This window comes from Zeugodacus cucurbitae, chromosome 6 (genome assembly GCF_028554725.1).
Source record: "Zeugodacus cucurbitae isolate PBARC_wt_2022May chromosome 6, idZeuCucr1.2, whole genome shotgun sequence".
In the NCBI taxonomy this organism is placed as follows: Eukaryota; Metazoa; Arthropoda; class Insecta; order Diptera; family Tephritidae; genus Zeugodacus; species Zeugodacus cucurbitae.
Window position 1 is genome coordinate 26,996,270 of NC_071671.1, and position 15,652 is coordinate 27,011,921.

At 32.5% G+C, this 15,652-nt stretch overlaps 1 protein-coding gene across 4 annotated transcripts in view; it reads right to left on the bottom strand.

Annotated features, from left to right (window-relative positions):
- LOC105219588 (probable serine/threonine-protein kinase DDB_G0267686) overlaps nt 1–15,652 on the bottom strand; it is a 155,389-nt gene that overhangs the window by 93,614 nt on the left and 46,123 nt on the right. For all 4 annotated transcript variants that reach the window (XM_054234181.1, XM_054234184.1, XM_054234182.1 and 1 more), the window contains one exon: nt 14,113–14,345. The gene's annotated coding sequence lies outside the window, so the exon portion shown is untranslated. The remainder of the gene's footprint in view (nt 1–14,112; nt 14,346–15,652) is intronic.

Here is a 15,652-nt window from a genome sequence, read left to right on the forward strand (position 1 = left end):
TAATACAAAAAAAATCTGTCTAACCAACTGTGAAATTCTGAAATTGAAGCGCATCAATTTTCCAATTCATTGCAATTAAGCTTTATCACTCACAATTATTATTTTTTCTCATATATTATATTTTCTAATTATTATGCACAAGATATTTAATTACCTGTTTATTGTGAGTGTTAGCTTTCGCAGTTTCTTATAATATATGTATATGAGTAATAAAAATTAAAGCGAATCTTAGAGCGTGAGCGGAAGATAAAAGGTTAAATCAATGTCAAATTAGATACAAAATTGCATAAAACATATATATTAATTAAAAAGTATAGAATAAATAATGCATGGAGTAATGTATAAAATTAAGTAATGCATTGGGTAATAGCTAGTTGTATAAATTTCATTACGTAATAGATAATGTCATCAGCTGAGTTGAGATGATTTGTTTCAAACAAAGGTGCTAGATAAGTCATGAAAACTTACGAGTTAAGTCCTTCAGTAATGCATACAGTAATTTATAAGTATTTTATAATTGAGAAAGTAATAAATAAACAAAAGTATTGAGAAAGTAATAAATAATGAAAGTAATGCAAAATGTAATGTAAAAAGTATGGCATAGAAATTTCTGTACAATTAACTGAGAAAGTAATAAATAAAGCTCGAAAGAATGGTATGAGGTAATGGTGAAGTGGTGGTAATGCAAAATGTAATGAATAAAGTAATGGATAAAAATTTGTATGAAATTAACTGCGAAAGTAATAAATAAATTTCGAAAGAATGGCATGATATAATGGTAATGCAAAATGTAATGAATAATGTAATGGATAAAAAAAATGTATGGAATTAACTAAGATTATCAGTTAAGCTGCTATGAGATTTAAAAAGATTAAAATAAAGTAATGGTTAAATTACGAAAGAATTATAAGTTAATTCCTAAGGTAATGCTTAAGTAATTCATGAAATTATATGCAAGAAAATGCATGAAAATACATACATATAAAGCACAACATGTAAAATATATAGCATTTTGAGTCGATAAAATATAAAACCTAAAGTTTTAAAGTAATCTGGTAATCTATTAAATATATGAAGTCTAGGTCTCACATATAAATGCCAAAAAACCATTAGTTTTCTTTCCCCACTATATAATTACAACTCCGCTTTAAAGTCAATGTCACATTGCATTACTCTTCCGAACTTCAAACGTAGCAATACTGCAATTCGTAATAAACCTCAAACTCATCATCTTTAACGGTTGTTTTGTTTCCTCAGCGAGCACCTACGAAGTGTGTCAAGGTCATTTGCATGCGGAATGACGTCTACGATGATGATGAGTTTATACATCTGTATGTATATAAGCACATGATTCCGTCAACAAACTAACTGCAGTAAGCAATAGACAAAAACAACAACAACAAATGCAAATAACTACGCTTTACTAATAGCGCTAAGCAGAGCGCGCTAACAAAAGTGAATTTCAATTCACTTCGAAGGGCTATAACAAATAACAGTAATAAAAACAAGTATTGCATATTTACCGCTGTTCATTTGTAACGGCGCCACGAATGACATTTGCATTAATACCGTTGGCAACAACATATTCCGGCAGCTCCGTCTCACTGTCGCTGCTATCGGCTGCAGCGGCTGAACGTGGCCGCTTCGCTTTGCCGCCAAAATGACAAATCAATAACATTTTAATATTTTTTTTATTGTTGCTGTTTTCTTTGTTTCACTCGCATGCAACTTCGGTGCAATGGTTGTTGTTGATGTCGATTTGTTGGCGTCACTAATGAATTTGCTACTTCTATTGTCACATTTTTAGGCAACATCACATAACAACACTAGCAACAACAACATGTTGTATGCGCCACACAACAGTCGATGCAACAAGAAGCGCTTGAAGAGGAATTTTTTGAGTTTTTTGTTTTTACTTTTTCTGTGTTTTGTGAGCATGACAGCGCAGCAAATTGAATATTGCATGGAAATTAAAATGTTATTGAATTTGATGGCAAATTGTATTAGTCAAGCGTTGGTAGTAATCATGTCAACAGTTTTTTTTACGAAATAGCACGAATGTGATTAAAATAGATTTTATTTCTGTATTATTGAAAATGTTGTCTTTAAAATATTTTAATGATTTTTTCATTTATTTTTTTAATAATATGATTCAAAAAATTTAAATAAAACATAATTTTTAATTTAATTGAACTCAATTTAATAAAATTGAACTCAAAAAAAAAATTAAATTGATAATATAAATTACGCAATTAAGTTTAAACTGATTTAAATTGTTACACAATTTTGCTTTCATGAGGATAAAATGAAAGACATTGGCACTGAGCCTTCACGTCTTGAAAATTGTTGGTATATAGGAACTCTGGGTTCGAAATTTATAAACAACTCAATTAGCATAGCTGTTTGAAATGGTTCCAATTAAATAATTTAACTGAATGTGATGAGGAAATTTTTAATTGCACAATTAAGCTTAAATTGAATGTTAATTAAACTGCATTCAATGAAACATCAGTCAATTCAGTTCTACTCAACTAAATAAGAGTTCATCTGCAATAAATTTTACTACTAATAACTGATCATTAATAAATATTTTTTTATTGTTATTTTCATATTTATTTATTTAATTTAATTTCTGGTAATTTCCTTTTTATTTTATTTTTTATATTTTTCCATAAGTATATTCAAATTTTTATTTTATAATTTTATTTGTTAATTTCCGAATTAATTTTATTATTTTTTTATAATTTTCTTATTTCCACTTTTTCCACAAATATTTAAAATATACTAAAGTGAAGAACCCACTAATAACACTTTATTCCCTAAGCACTGTCCACCACGGCGTATACGTCACCTAACAGTCAGTCATGGCATCTCTTAGCACTCCATTATATTTGATATTCCATTAACGGCATTAAACATAATAAATTTTCGCGAACACACACACAGAGAGCAACTCGTAGACCATTCCAACCGCTTTATTTGTGAATTCATCAAATTTTCTAGAAATTCCTGTTCAAATGGCCTTGTCACAGCAGCCACCACGCAAATAGAGCTACGCTTGTATATTCCAACAACAATAAACAAACAAGAAAAAAATATAAAATGCCGTTTAGCCAACTGTTGGACGCGGACACCTGTCACACACGAAGGCGAATTTTGGAATGACAACGACGATTGCTGCTGATCCACTGATACACTGACTCAATTACAACTCGACAATTATAGCAAAAGCAACAGTCACACAAACACCCCAGCAAATAAACAAACAAACAATCGCAAAATAACAACAATAAAGCACAACAACAACAACAACCAATTGAACCAGTTAGTTCAGCAAGGACGGCGAAAGTGAAGCGTAAAGTTGGGGATGAGCGCAATTATTATTTGAAAACTACTCATACAACTCACTCGGCAAGTCGCTAGCTCGCTGACAATGCACAAGGGATGCTGTGCGCGTTGGGAGACGACACATGTTGCCGGCAGCTCGCCTGACTCTGTAGTATGACGTGGTTGAGGGTAGTAATGTAGGGCAGTTACAGCAAAACCATTACACTGGCGAAGGTGCATGTAAAAGAGCAACTCAACAACATATTCAAGGTCAACGTGGGGGTGTATAAGGGTGGGCCACTCAAATAAAGGACAAAAGTATGCGCATGCGTAAAGAGAAAGCACTAAGAGCTAATTTTATTTGGATATTTTTTATGTTGGAATGCTCTTTGATTGTCAGGTTAAAAGAAATATAATTCTAATTTGAGTTATTTTTAAGTTTGAGTGTTTTTTTGAATGCAATACACTTTGATAATATTGAAAACTTTATGTATGGGTTTCATGTTTCCAAAAATTATTTTGAGAATTTTTTAAGTTTTGAGTGGAAAAACAAATTTGATAAAATAGAAAATTCTAAATTTTATTTATATTATGAATAAAATTACAATTAATTTTTTAGAAAATAATTTTTTGTGTTATTTTTTGAGATTGAGTGCTTTTTCGAGTGTAAAAATATTTTGAAAATTAAGCAAATTTTTATGTCAACTATTATTAATAAAATTACATTTATAAAAGCAAATTTGCCTTTTTTCAAAAAATTATGTTGAGTATTTTTCCAAGTTTAAGTATTTTTTTGAGCGAAATTATTTTGTCACTTTGAGTTTACATTTTATTTTAAATAATATTTACAGGTAAATTTGTTAAAAATGTTGCTTTGGATAATGTTTCAAGTTTGAGTGCTTTTTTGAGTGGAAAAATATTTTGGTTATGAAGAAAACTTTGATTTCAAACTTTTATTAATATAATCAAAGCTAATAAAGACAAATTTGGTATTTAATTGGATTGAAACGAATTAAAAAATTTATTTTGAGTTTTTTTTTTTAAGTATGAGTGAAAGTTTTGAGTGAAAAATAATTTTTAATTTTTAAGTTTAAATGTTATTTTAAAAAATTTTACAGTTCATTTTGAAAAAAAAAATTGTTTTATATAATTTTTCAAGTGAAAATATTCTGATAGTTAAGAAAACTTTGATATAAAATTGTAATTAATAAAATTACAGCAAATGTCATCTTTATTAGGGTGAAACGACGAAAATTATTTTGTGTATTTTTTTCTAAGTATGATTGTCTTTTTTTTTTGTTATTTTGAGAAAAAAAATATCTTTTAATTTTCAGTTTAAATTTTATGATTAAAAAAATTATACTATGTATAATTTTTCTAATTTGAGTGCTTTTTGGAGTGAAAAAATATTTTAGTAATGAAGAAATTTTTGAGCTTAAGTTTAACTACCAACAAAATGAGAGTTAAATATAGCAATCGGTTTAATTAGTGATATCTCCACATTTCAGAGAATTTTCCAAGCAAGAATATAGTTTGAGCTACTCAAATCCTCATTCTTACACTCAAACTCCCATTCACTGACACTCACACTCTCTTTATGCCTCACAAAAAAAAACGCTAAACTGTAAACACCCACTCTCCACACAGAAACTCGCCTGCCTGACCTAGTCAACTACTTATTTTTTGACGCCACTGTGCGGCTGAGAGCGGGCCAACTCACTGGCTTATGACCAAAAAAGGACAGAATGGCGCCAGTAGTGTTGGTGATGTCCTTCGCTGCTTCAGCTAAGGCCTCACTAAAAAAATCGCCTGTAATTTATTTGCGTATTATACTGAGTAGTTTGCTGTTGTTGGTTGAGTGCTGAAGGTAAAGCGCAGTTATAAGACACACTAAAGTGCAAATGATGAGATAAAATACCGTTGAAAAGAAAATAGAGAGCATAAAGTGGAAAACTTAAAGTTGCACAAAAACTTGGCAGGTGTGGATAATTGTGTTGCAACTTTGCGGATTTTATGATGACCAACTCATAATATCCATGGAAAACTAAAATTTTTTTTCTGGTTGTTGGACGAACTTTTCGGAACGCTTCACGGTGCTGAACGTATGTAAATTGTTAACGGTAAAAGCAAAAGTTATACTGTAGTGAGGGAGGTCGACCATTTAAGTTGCAAATTTTTTGAAGCGCTTGGGGATGTAAACTTTTTCAATTAGTATAAAAAATATTGGCAGAAGTTTTGCATATTTAATGAACTGGTTGGCTGCGATGGAGATGCAGTAAAGAATATGTGTTCTATGTAGTATGAAAAATCAAAAAAAGTTGTTGTTCTTTAAGCGAATATTAAATTAATAGAAGTTCCAAGAATCCGTTACAGTTATATCCCAACGGTCTTAGAAAAGACCAGCATTAAGTAACAAAACTCCACTGAAACGGGACAGAAAGAATTGAATAAGAGAAGGATTCGCAAGAACGGATATCCAACTCCCTAAATATCAGCCAGGTCGAAGTTTCAGTTGAAAATGTGATATCGGATGCGGATGCGGAGAAATGCTGTTCTCCAAAAGTTGCAGCTGTTGGGACCGTCTATTTTAGGACCAAATACAGATAGATGCTATTATAATCTTCCTCTCCAATTGTCAGCGGTCCAAGCCCGGTCCCAACAACGTGTACTTTAGGAACCCTAACCATTCCCGAAACTGTCGAGTCTAAGTAAGCAGAACTTACATTGATTTATTTGCGATCAGGTTTAATGAGGTTACAGAGAATAGCTCGACGTTCCACTTGGGTAGTCTAGATACAATCTTCTACAGGAGTGAACAGCTGCTGGCGTATGCCGATGATATTGATATCATCGGAAGCAACAACCGTGCCGTTTGTTCTGCGTTTTCCAGACTAGATAAAGAAGCGAAGCGTATGGGTCTGGTGGTGAATGAGGACAAGACGAAATATCTCCTGTCATCAAACAAACGGTCAGCGTATTCGCGTCTTGACTCCCACGTCACTGTTGACAGTCATACCTTTGAAGTAGTAGATAGTTTCGTATACTTGGGAACCAGCGTTAACAACACCAACAATGTCAGCCTTGAAATCCAACGCAGAATCACTATTCCCAACAGGTGCTACTTTGGACTGAGTAGGCAATTGAAAAGTAAAGTCCTCTCTCAACGAACCAAAATCAAACTCTACAAGTCGCTCATTATTACCGTCCTGATGTATGGCGGCGAAGCGTGGACGATGACAACATCCGATGAGACGACCATTGGGGTTTTCGAGAGAAAGGTTTTTCGTAAGATTCATGGTCCTTTGAACATTGGCAACGGCGAATACCGCAGGCGATGGAACGATGAGCTGTACGATTTATACGACGACATTGACATAGTTCAGCGAATAAAAAGACAGCGGCTACGCTGGCTAGGACATGTTCTACGAATGGATGGAAAAACTCCAGCCCTGAATGTGTTCGATGCAGTACCCGCCGGAGGAAGCCGAGGAAGGGGAAGGCCTCCACTCCGTTGGAGGGACCAGGTGGAGAGCGACCTGTTTACACTTGGGATCTCCAACTGGCGCCGAACTGCGAAGGAGAGAGAGAAGTGGCGCACTATCGTCGATTCGGCTATAACCGGCTAAATGGTTGCAACGCCAATCACATACATACATATTGGTTTAATCTTGAATAAGACAAGACAGCAGAGCTCATTCCTGCAATATTACACGAAATCTTCAGCAACTGTAAAATGTCGGAACGATTCTGTAGAACTATAGTCTTTTTAAGGGTGTCGAAGGTATTTTTTGCTGGAACGCTCCGATATAAAGGAAAATAAGACAACAAAGAATGGTGCTAGCCCAACCTTATGAACCAGAGATTTGTGGACTCAGTTAGTCCACTTTATATATTGAAAGCCTACAGAATGTGTCGCTACGAAGAGCAGTTTTGTAGAACCGAATATCAGCTTAGCTTCGAACTTTTCCGAACACATTCCAGTGTTTTAGGTTTAAAGTTTTTCATCATCCAAAGAAATACTTAAGAACCTGTGATGTCTCTCCACCAAATTTGGTTTCGATAACCGCTACAACAACAACAGCAAAGATATGGAGTTGAGACTCGACTTCATTGATCTTTAGTGGCATTCGTAGTACTCTGAAAACTCTCTCGTTGAATAAAAATATTTTTTTTCACATACTCACATGAAATATTCGAGTTGGAAATGAAAAGATATAAGTTTGTAGAGAAATATATGTCTGTCTCTATTATCTCTCACATAACTTCGCACTGACAGTTTCCCAAGTGTGTGCTCAAGTGTACTTTGCTATCATGCTACTACTACTGATTTTACTACTGCTGCGACCGCCCTTTATTGTCTACATTTCCATAAAGTTTACATATATATTTACATATGAACTTCAATATTTGCTTCTGTTCAACGAAACTTTTTACTAAAACAAAACAAAGAAATTTATTTAATTTCGCTGCGAAAAGACACAAGCAAATGCCACACAAAAGACCACAAAGTATGGCAGCGCCGGTGGCTGCTTGGCTGCTGTCAGCAGCAGACGGTGTTGGAACCGCAGCCATTGTGGCGCATATGTGTGTGTACACAGGTGACTCAAACTAAGTACACAAATAAATAAGAGGCAAAAGCGGTATAATAAAGAAATTGTAGCGACGGCAGTACCAATGGTCACCGACAAAGAGGTAATCGAAGCCGCAGACAGATTCGCCAACAACAAAGCATCAGGATTGGATGGCATACCGAATAAGGCTCTTAAGATTGCCACTAAATACAACACCGATCCGCTCACGAAACTGTTTACGAGGTGCATGCGGGAGGGTATTTTCCCAAAAATTTGGAAGAGGCAGCGTTTGGTCCTTCTCCAGAAACCAAACAAACCAGCCGGAGAGCCAAACTCCTACCGGCCTTTGTGCATGTTGGACACGATTGGGAAGATGCTAGAGCGTATAATATGCGTACGACTGGATCAGCATCTAGAAAAAGAGCCGCCGGGCCTGGCAGAGAATCAATATGGTTTCCGAAGAAACAGATCCACAATCGATGCAATTAAAAAGCTGACAGATGTTGCCAGTAAAGCCATAGAAGGTACTAGATGGATGTACGGTTCTAAACAATATTGTGCGATTGTGACGTTCGACGTAAAAAATGCATTTAATTCGGCATACTGGCCACATATTATACGAGCTCTGGAAATAAAAAATACACCGCCCTATCTGGTGAAGATCATCTCAAGCTATCTGTCCGACAGGGTGTTAATATACGATACTGATGAAGGCCCACAAAACTATGCGATAACAGGTGGAGTTCCCCAAGGCTCAGTTCTAGGCCCGCTGCTGTGGAACGTATTATACGACGGAATATTGCGCCTCCCACTACCAAAGGACGTTCAAATAATTGGGTATGCTGACGACATTGCTGTAACGGTCGTGGCGAAAGAAATCAGTCAAATAGAGTGTATGTGCAACCAGATCGCGACTAAAATAAAGGAATGGCTTACTGCAACTAAACTCCAGTTAGCAGGCCAGAAAACGGAAGCAGTGTTGATAACAAGTCGGAAAAAGTTAGAAGCTGCCACGCTAAACATTGATGGATATAACATATCCACCCAGAAGTCCCTAAAATATCTGGGTATGATGATAGATGTGAGGCTAAGTTACAAGACCCACATCGACAAAGCCTGTGAGAAAGCGGCAAGGGTTACAGCGGCCCTATAGAGGATAATGGCCAACATTGGTGGTCCAAGCCAGAGCAGACGAGCACTTTTGGCCAAAGTGAGTCAGTCTGTACTAATGTACGCGGCACCTATATGGGGAACAGCTCTGCAGCGAAAGACATATTTGGAAAAGACGAGGATAATAGTCCGGTTAAGTGCAATTAGAGTTGCCTGTGCCTACAGGACTGTTTCACACGAGGCAGTTGGGGTTATAGCGGGCTTCATGCCTCCCGACATTCTGGCAATGGAATTAAAGAGAATATATGATAAAACCAAAACTATGGGTAGACGCCTGACGACCGAAGAGAGGAAGGCAGAAAGAGAAAAGAGCCTCCATGAGTGGCAGAAACGCTGGGATGAGACAACGAAAGGTAGGTGGACACATACGCTTATTAGAAACGTCAAGGAGTGGATAGAGAGGAAGCATGGTGAAACGGACTTTTATTTGACTCAGTTCCTAACAGGACACGGCTGTTTTAGGGAATATTTACAAAAATATGGACATGACGATGGATCAGACTGTCCATACTGTGGAAATGGATGTGAAAACGCACTACACATATTTTTTGAATGTCCGCGTTATGAAATTGAGAGATCCCAACTAGAGGAACTCCTAAAAGTGCGCCTGACTCCAGGAAATATCGTACCGCATATGCTACAATCGCAACTCGTATGGAACCGAGTGAGCGAGTGGACAGCAAAAGCTGTAATAGAGTTAAGAAGGAATGAGCGGTAACGTAATCGAGAGAGACGGATGGAGAGCGAGGAATAGTAGAGCCAACTGGATAAAGCTTACCCTTGCGATGAAATGCCTAGCGGTGGTACCGTAAGGGAAAAAACGAAAGCGATAGGAGACGGAGTTTAGGGTTTAGTACGTAGGCGTCCTGCTTCATAGCGAATAGGATGAATCGTGCATGCCGTTTCCGATTCCCCCTCCGAAAAAAAAAAAAAAAAAGTACACAAATTAATAAGAGGCACACAATACTTCCCTGTAGAGCTAGTAGCTACCTGGTTTATTGCACCCTAAAAACAGATGCGTTCGTTGGGAGGTCACCCAACGCCCCGTTGAAGGTGGCCGTAAAGGCGTTCAGTGTGTAAATATTCTGAGGCAACATGTTAAATACGGATATGTGTGTGTATTGTAATATGCATTTATGGACTTATTTATTATTATTTTTACTTTCGCATTTTAGTAACTCTCCAGCGATAATGGTTGAGTATCATTCTGCTCTGCAGCTGCAAGAGATAGGCCAATGACTGGCTCAACGTGATTTTTACTGCCTATGTATGTGTTTTACTAATTGTGTATATGTATTTTTGTGTGTTTCGAAGACTGCGTGTATTTAATGGTAGTGTGTCAGCGGGGTTTCAGCAAAAGTAATATCATTCAACATGGGAGATTAAATGGTTTTTAAGATTAACGCAAATCGATGGCAAAAGGTCAAAGAGAGAAAAGATTAAAAAAAACTAAAATAGCAAGAGAAAATTAAGTTATTGAATAGAGAAAAAACAATAATGAAATCATTTATCATACAAATGAGATTTTATATAGGGATTATATTAGCTGTAATAGTTTAATTATTTACTATTTGTTTCAAAATAAATAAAGATTTAAAGATTATTATAATATAGTATAATAAAAAAAATTAAAAATTGAAAAGAAAAAAAAACAAAATAAATTTAAAAAAAATACAGAAAAATAAAAATTTTATTTTACGTGTAGATTATAAGTACCTTTAATAGATTAAGTTACAAATTTAAATAATTTTTCTTGTATAAAAAATTAAAAATATAAATAAAAAATAAATAAAACACATTTTTAAATTTTTTTTTAGATTACAATTACGTTTAATAGATTGAAGAATAATTACGTGACGTAAAAAATTAAAAAATTAAATTAAAATAAAAAATAAATAAAACAAAACAAATATTTACTCAATAAAAAAAATAATTTAAAGATTCATATATTTAATTTAATTTAATTTAGAAGTATATAATAAAAAATTATATACTTTTGGTGTGCTTAATTAAAATTTAAATTTACGTAAGAAGGTATGAAAATCATTTATATATGGGAAAATTATTTATGGATCACATCTAAAACAAGAAAAAACGTTAACTTCGGCTGTACCGAAGCTAATATACCCTTCACAGGTGCATTTCTTTTAGTAACTATGTGTTTAAGCAAATCTAAAGACGTAAGAAAAAGTAAGTAAAAAGAAAGAAAACATTTTACTAATTCTTTTTAGCCAGGTTGTTTGCTAGAAACATTAAGGTTATGTAGTTAACCGATCTTAACAATTTCTTCGGAGATTATATTATTACTTTAAGCAGTAATCCATGTCAAATTTCGTGAAGATACCACGACAAATGCGAAAATTTTCCACACAAGCCTTTGATTCCGATCGTTCAGTTTGTATGGCAGCTATATGATATAGTGAACCGATATGAACAATTTTTTCGAAGATTAAATTATTTCTATGAACAATAACTCACACCAAATTTCGTGTTCTCACACCAAAGATTTGTAGTAAAATGCGGAAGTTTTCATACAAGCCATTGATTCCGATCGTTCAGTTTGTATGGCAGCTATATGATATAGTGGTCCGATATCGGCAGATCCGACAAATGAGCAGCTTCTTTAAGAGAAAATAACATCTGCAAAATATCTAATATATATCTTATATATATAGATATCTTAAAAACTGAAGGACTAGTTCGTATATATACAGACGGACATGGCGACTCAGCTCAACATACTGGTCTCCGACGCTTCCTTCTGGGTGTTACAAACATCGTGACAAACTTAATATACCCTGTCTGTTCAGGGTATAAAAATATGTTTTAATATTGAATAGTAGCAATTTGCCTTTCATAAAAGAAATATTATAATAACTAAATATAAAATTAAAAAAAATATATTTAAATATTATTTCTTGAGCAAAAAAAAAATTAAATACAAATATAAAATAAATAAAAAAAGTAAGATTGAAAAATAAAAAAAATTAAATAAAATTTCTAAAATAATATAAACAAATAATAATTGATTAATAAACATTCAATTTGGTGAGCTCAATCAAAGCTAAAATTAAATATGAAAAAATTCTACAAGCAACACAGTTTCAAAAAAATTAAATTTTAACCTGAAAATATATATTTTGTCTCACAGAGAAGACATAATGTCGGAAACAATTACAATTTTTTTTAATTTTCAAAAATTTGTTTAATTTTCAAAATTTAAATTTATTTTTTTTTTTTAATTTTCACATATCTTCACTTATTTTCCAAAACCTCCTTTTATTTTCAAATAATTGATTTTTCTTTTAATTTTTTTAATTTTTTAGAAAGATTTTAATTTATTCCTAATACAGATGATGTAAATTTCAATTTGATTTGCCACTTCGCTATGTTAGTTATTCATATCTCACAATGAGCCTAAATGCAGGCCATTATTTTACAAATACTACTAAATTTAGAAATTTTTTATTAAATTTAAGACTATTTTAAAGGAAATAATAGTGAATTCGCATTTCTTGAAAATATGTGTTTTAATAGCATCTTTACTAAGCGCTTGAACTAAAAATAATTAATTTTAATGATTTTAATATGCAAAATTTCGCCTGAAAGTAGGCAATGAACATTTTAATAACATTTTCATTTCCCATTCATTTACGTCTAGTAAGAATCATAACTGGGGAAATTTAGTACAGAGAAACGGTTCAGACAGGAGAAACTCCATTAAGAATTGTATATAATTTTTATCCCAGAAACGTATTAAATGTAATATTTGTTGTATGATCATTTTTAATATTAATAACTATTCAATTATTTTTCTTTCTATTTTATGTACAAAGCTCGTAAAAACTTATATTCATATTTCCATTGAAACCAACAAATTAAAGCAAAATTAAAAAAAAAACACGGAAAATTAAAAATTATATAAATTTGTATTTTTTGAGCACCCCGTACACCATAAATTTGAGTTAATATTTTATAAATTTTCACTCAATTAAAAATATAAAGTTTTTGATTTACAGACATGGTACGTCATTGCTGCCTGCATCAATCCGTCAATATGAAATGTGTACACCAATGGCAAAGGACTGTTTAGTCTCCGCTAACATCTAGACAATTTAATTCCTCTAAACAATTCCTCTAAACAAAAAACTATATCACAAACAAATACCCAGGCATAACGGCCTATTAACCCACTGGCAAATTTGGCAGTAAAACATACGAGAGCAAAGCAGAGCAAAAATGCTAAACATAATTTTCGAATGGCTTGCCAAATGCCCAGAAGCGTATTAAACTTTTTTTTGGCAGAATTTTAAACAAAAAAGAATAGAATAAATTTAAAGCATAAAAAAGAAATATAAAAAAAAACAAAAAAATATAATAAAAAATCTAAAGAAAGAAAATAAAAACTGTTAAAAAGCTTTACCGACTGAGTGTGCTATACGCCACAGGTCACGCGTCAATAATGAAATAAACAATTCATAATTGCGGCTGGCATATAACTTAAGAAAAAATCTAATCAACTTATATGTAACAGCGGTAAATGCCAAGCTAAAAGAGAATTTAAAAGAAAGGCCGCGATGGGGCCAACGATTCTACGATTGATTCCACATTATTTTTTCGTATGCAATTGACCCAAATCGCATGAAGGCGAGCGTTTGAAAAGCAAAATTGAACTTTCAGCATTGGCAAACAACAACAACAACAGCCATGCAGGCAAGTGAGCGGAAAGCAATGGAAATGCATACTTATTGCACATTTTTCTCTCAAAAGAGGGAGAGAGGGGTATGTTAAGTGCATATTAAAACAAAAAAAAACTTAGTTTGCAATGCAGTGCAAAATATTTTTTGCTTTACCGTCTACTTTTTTTTGCTTGCGCAATTTTGCGCTTTCGTTTGCGCAGGCAAATGCTGTGCAATGATTTTCGGTTCACTGCATTTTTAACTCGCGATTTTTTTTTTTTTAATTTTGTATTTTTCATTATTATTCTGTGTAATATTTTATTTTATTATTTTTTTATTTTTTGAAAATTTGCTGCTTAACTTACCTGCTTTCCCTGTTGGCGATTTCGTTAACTTGTACAGCAATCAGTCGATTTTCAAATCGATTCGACGCGCATAAACGCGAGAACTTGCGAAACGGCGCTATTTCACCCCTCACTTCGTCGACTGTGTGGGGAATACGCTTTTGCACGGTTTATTTCCTTTGTGTCGTCAATTTTTTTTATTTATATTTCACATTGCTTCATAAAAATTGCATGGGAAAAAAAGTGTGCATGAACTGTAAGTAGAAAGAGAAAAAGGTAACGTTAAATTCTTTTTTGTTTTGTTTGTGGTATTAAAGTTAATAAATGTAGTAAAAAAACGATATTAAAATGAAGAAAATATTAATAAAAAATATTTTTTAAATAAAAAAAAATTATTATTTTCTACACAAAATTATATTTAATAAAAAAAAAAATATTTTATTTTATTTTATTGTATTTTATTTTATTGTATTTTATTTTATTATATTTTATTATATTTTATTTTATTATATTTTATTTTATTTTATTTTATCTTATTTTATTTTATTTTATTTTATTTTATTTTATCTTCAATTTTTTTATATTAAAATTGAAGTAATAAATTAATTTTTCATATTTCCAAAATTATTTCATAAAATTCAATAGTGTAAACTACAATTATAATCATCAACATGTAAACGCCTTGTAAGCAAACAAACTGTTATCGATTTTCGATAACATTTATTTACTATTACCAGCTGTTTTCTTTGAAAATAAAATCCTTATTAATTTCATAAATTTTTAGTACGCGTTTTATTTATTTATTTATGCATAATATTAATTAATTAACTAACTAATAAATACAAATATATAAAAATGCAACGAAAAGGTGTTAATGAGAAGCAGTTACATATAGGCACCTACAAGCGGTCAAGTGTTTCAAAGCAGCCATTAGCAGCTACTGCTGACCATGACTGCTAAAAGTTATTAAGAAAATACTATAAAAACAACAAATAAAACAACAAACAATAGCATTATACTAATATATAGTTCCATATAAACTATATATGTACATTCATTTTATATATGTATTTAAGCCAGCACTTATAATTTCCCCTTGGCATTCTAATAAGTGTATTCCTTTGCTAATTAGTTAATTATTCATTTTGTCTACATACGTATAAACAAAACAAAACGCGAAGAATGCTCCATAAAATTTATGATTTAATTGAAATTACTCATTTCGCCATTATTTATGTATGATTGTGAGCTACTTAGAAATGTTCTCTACAAGCATATAAAAGAACAAAAACATTTTCGACATCATATTATGTTTATTTGTTTGTATACAAGTGTGCTTAAGTGAATTTCATTATTCAAAGAATTTTGTTTTGTGTGTGCCTGGAAACATTTTTTTAGCAAACTTTCCAATTGAAGTGAATAATATTTGTTTTCTGGAATTTATTGCATTCATTTTTCGGAAATTTTTGTGTAATTGAAAGAAATGGTTGCACTAAACTAATCAAATTAATAAATCGAATTATTTGCAATGTGAAACCCAAAATATTTTTTATGCATATTT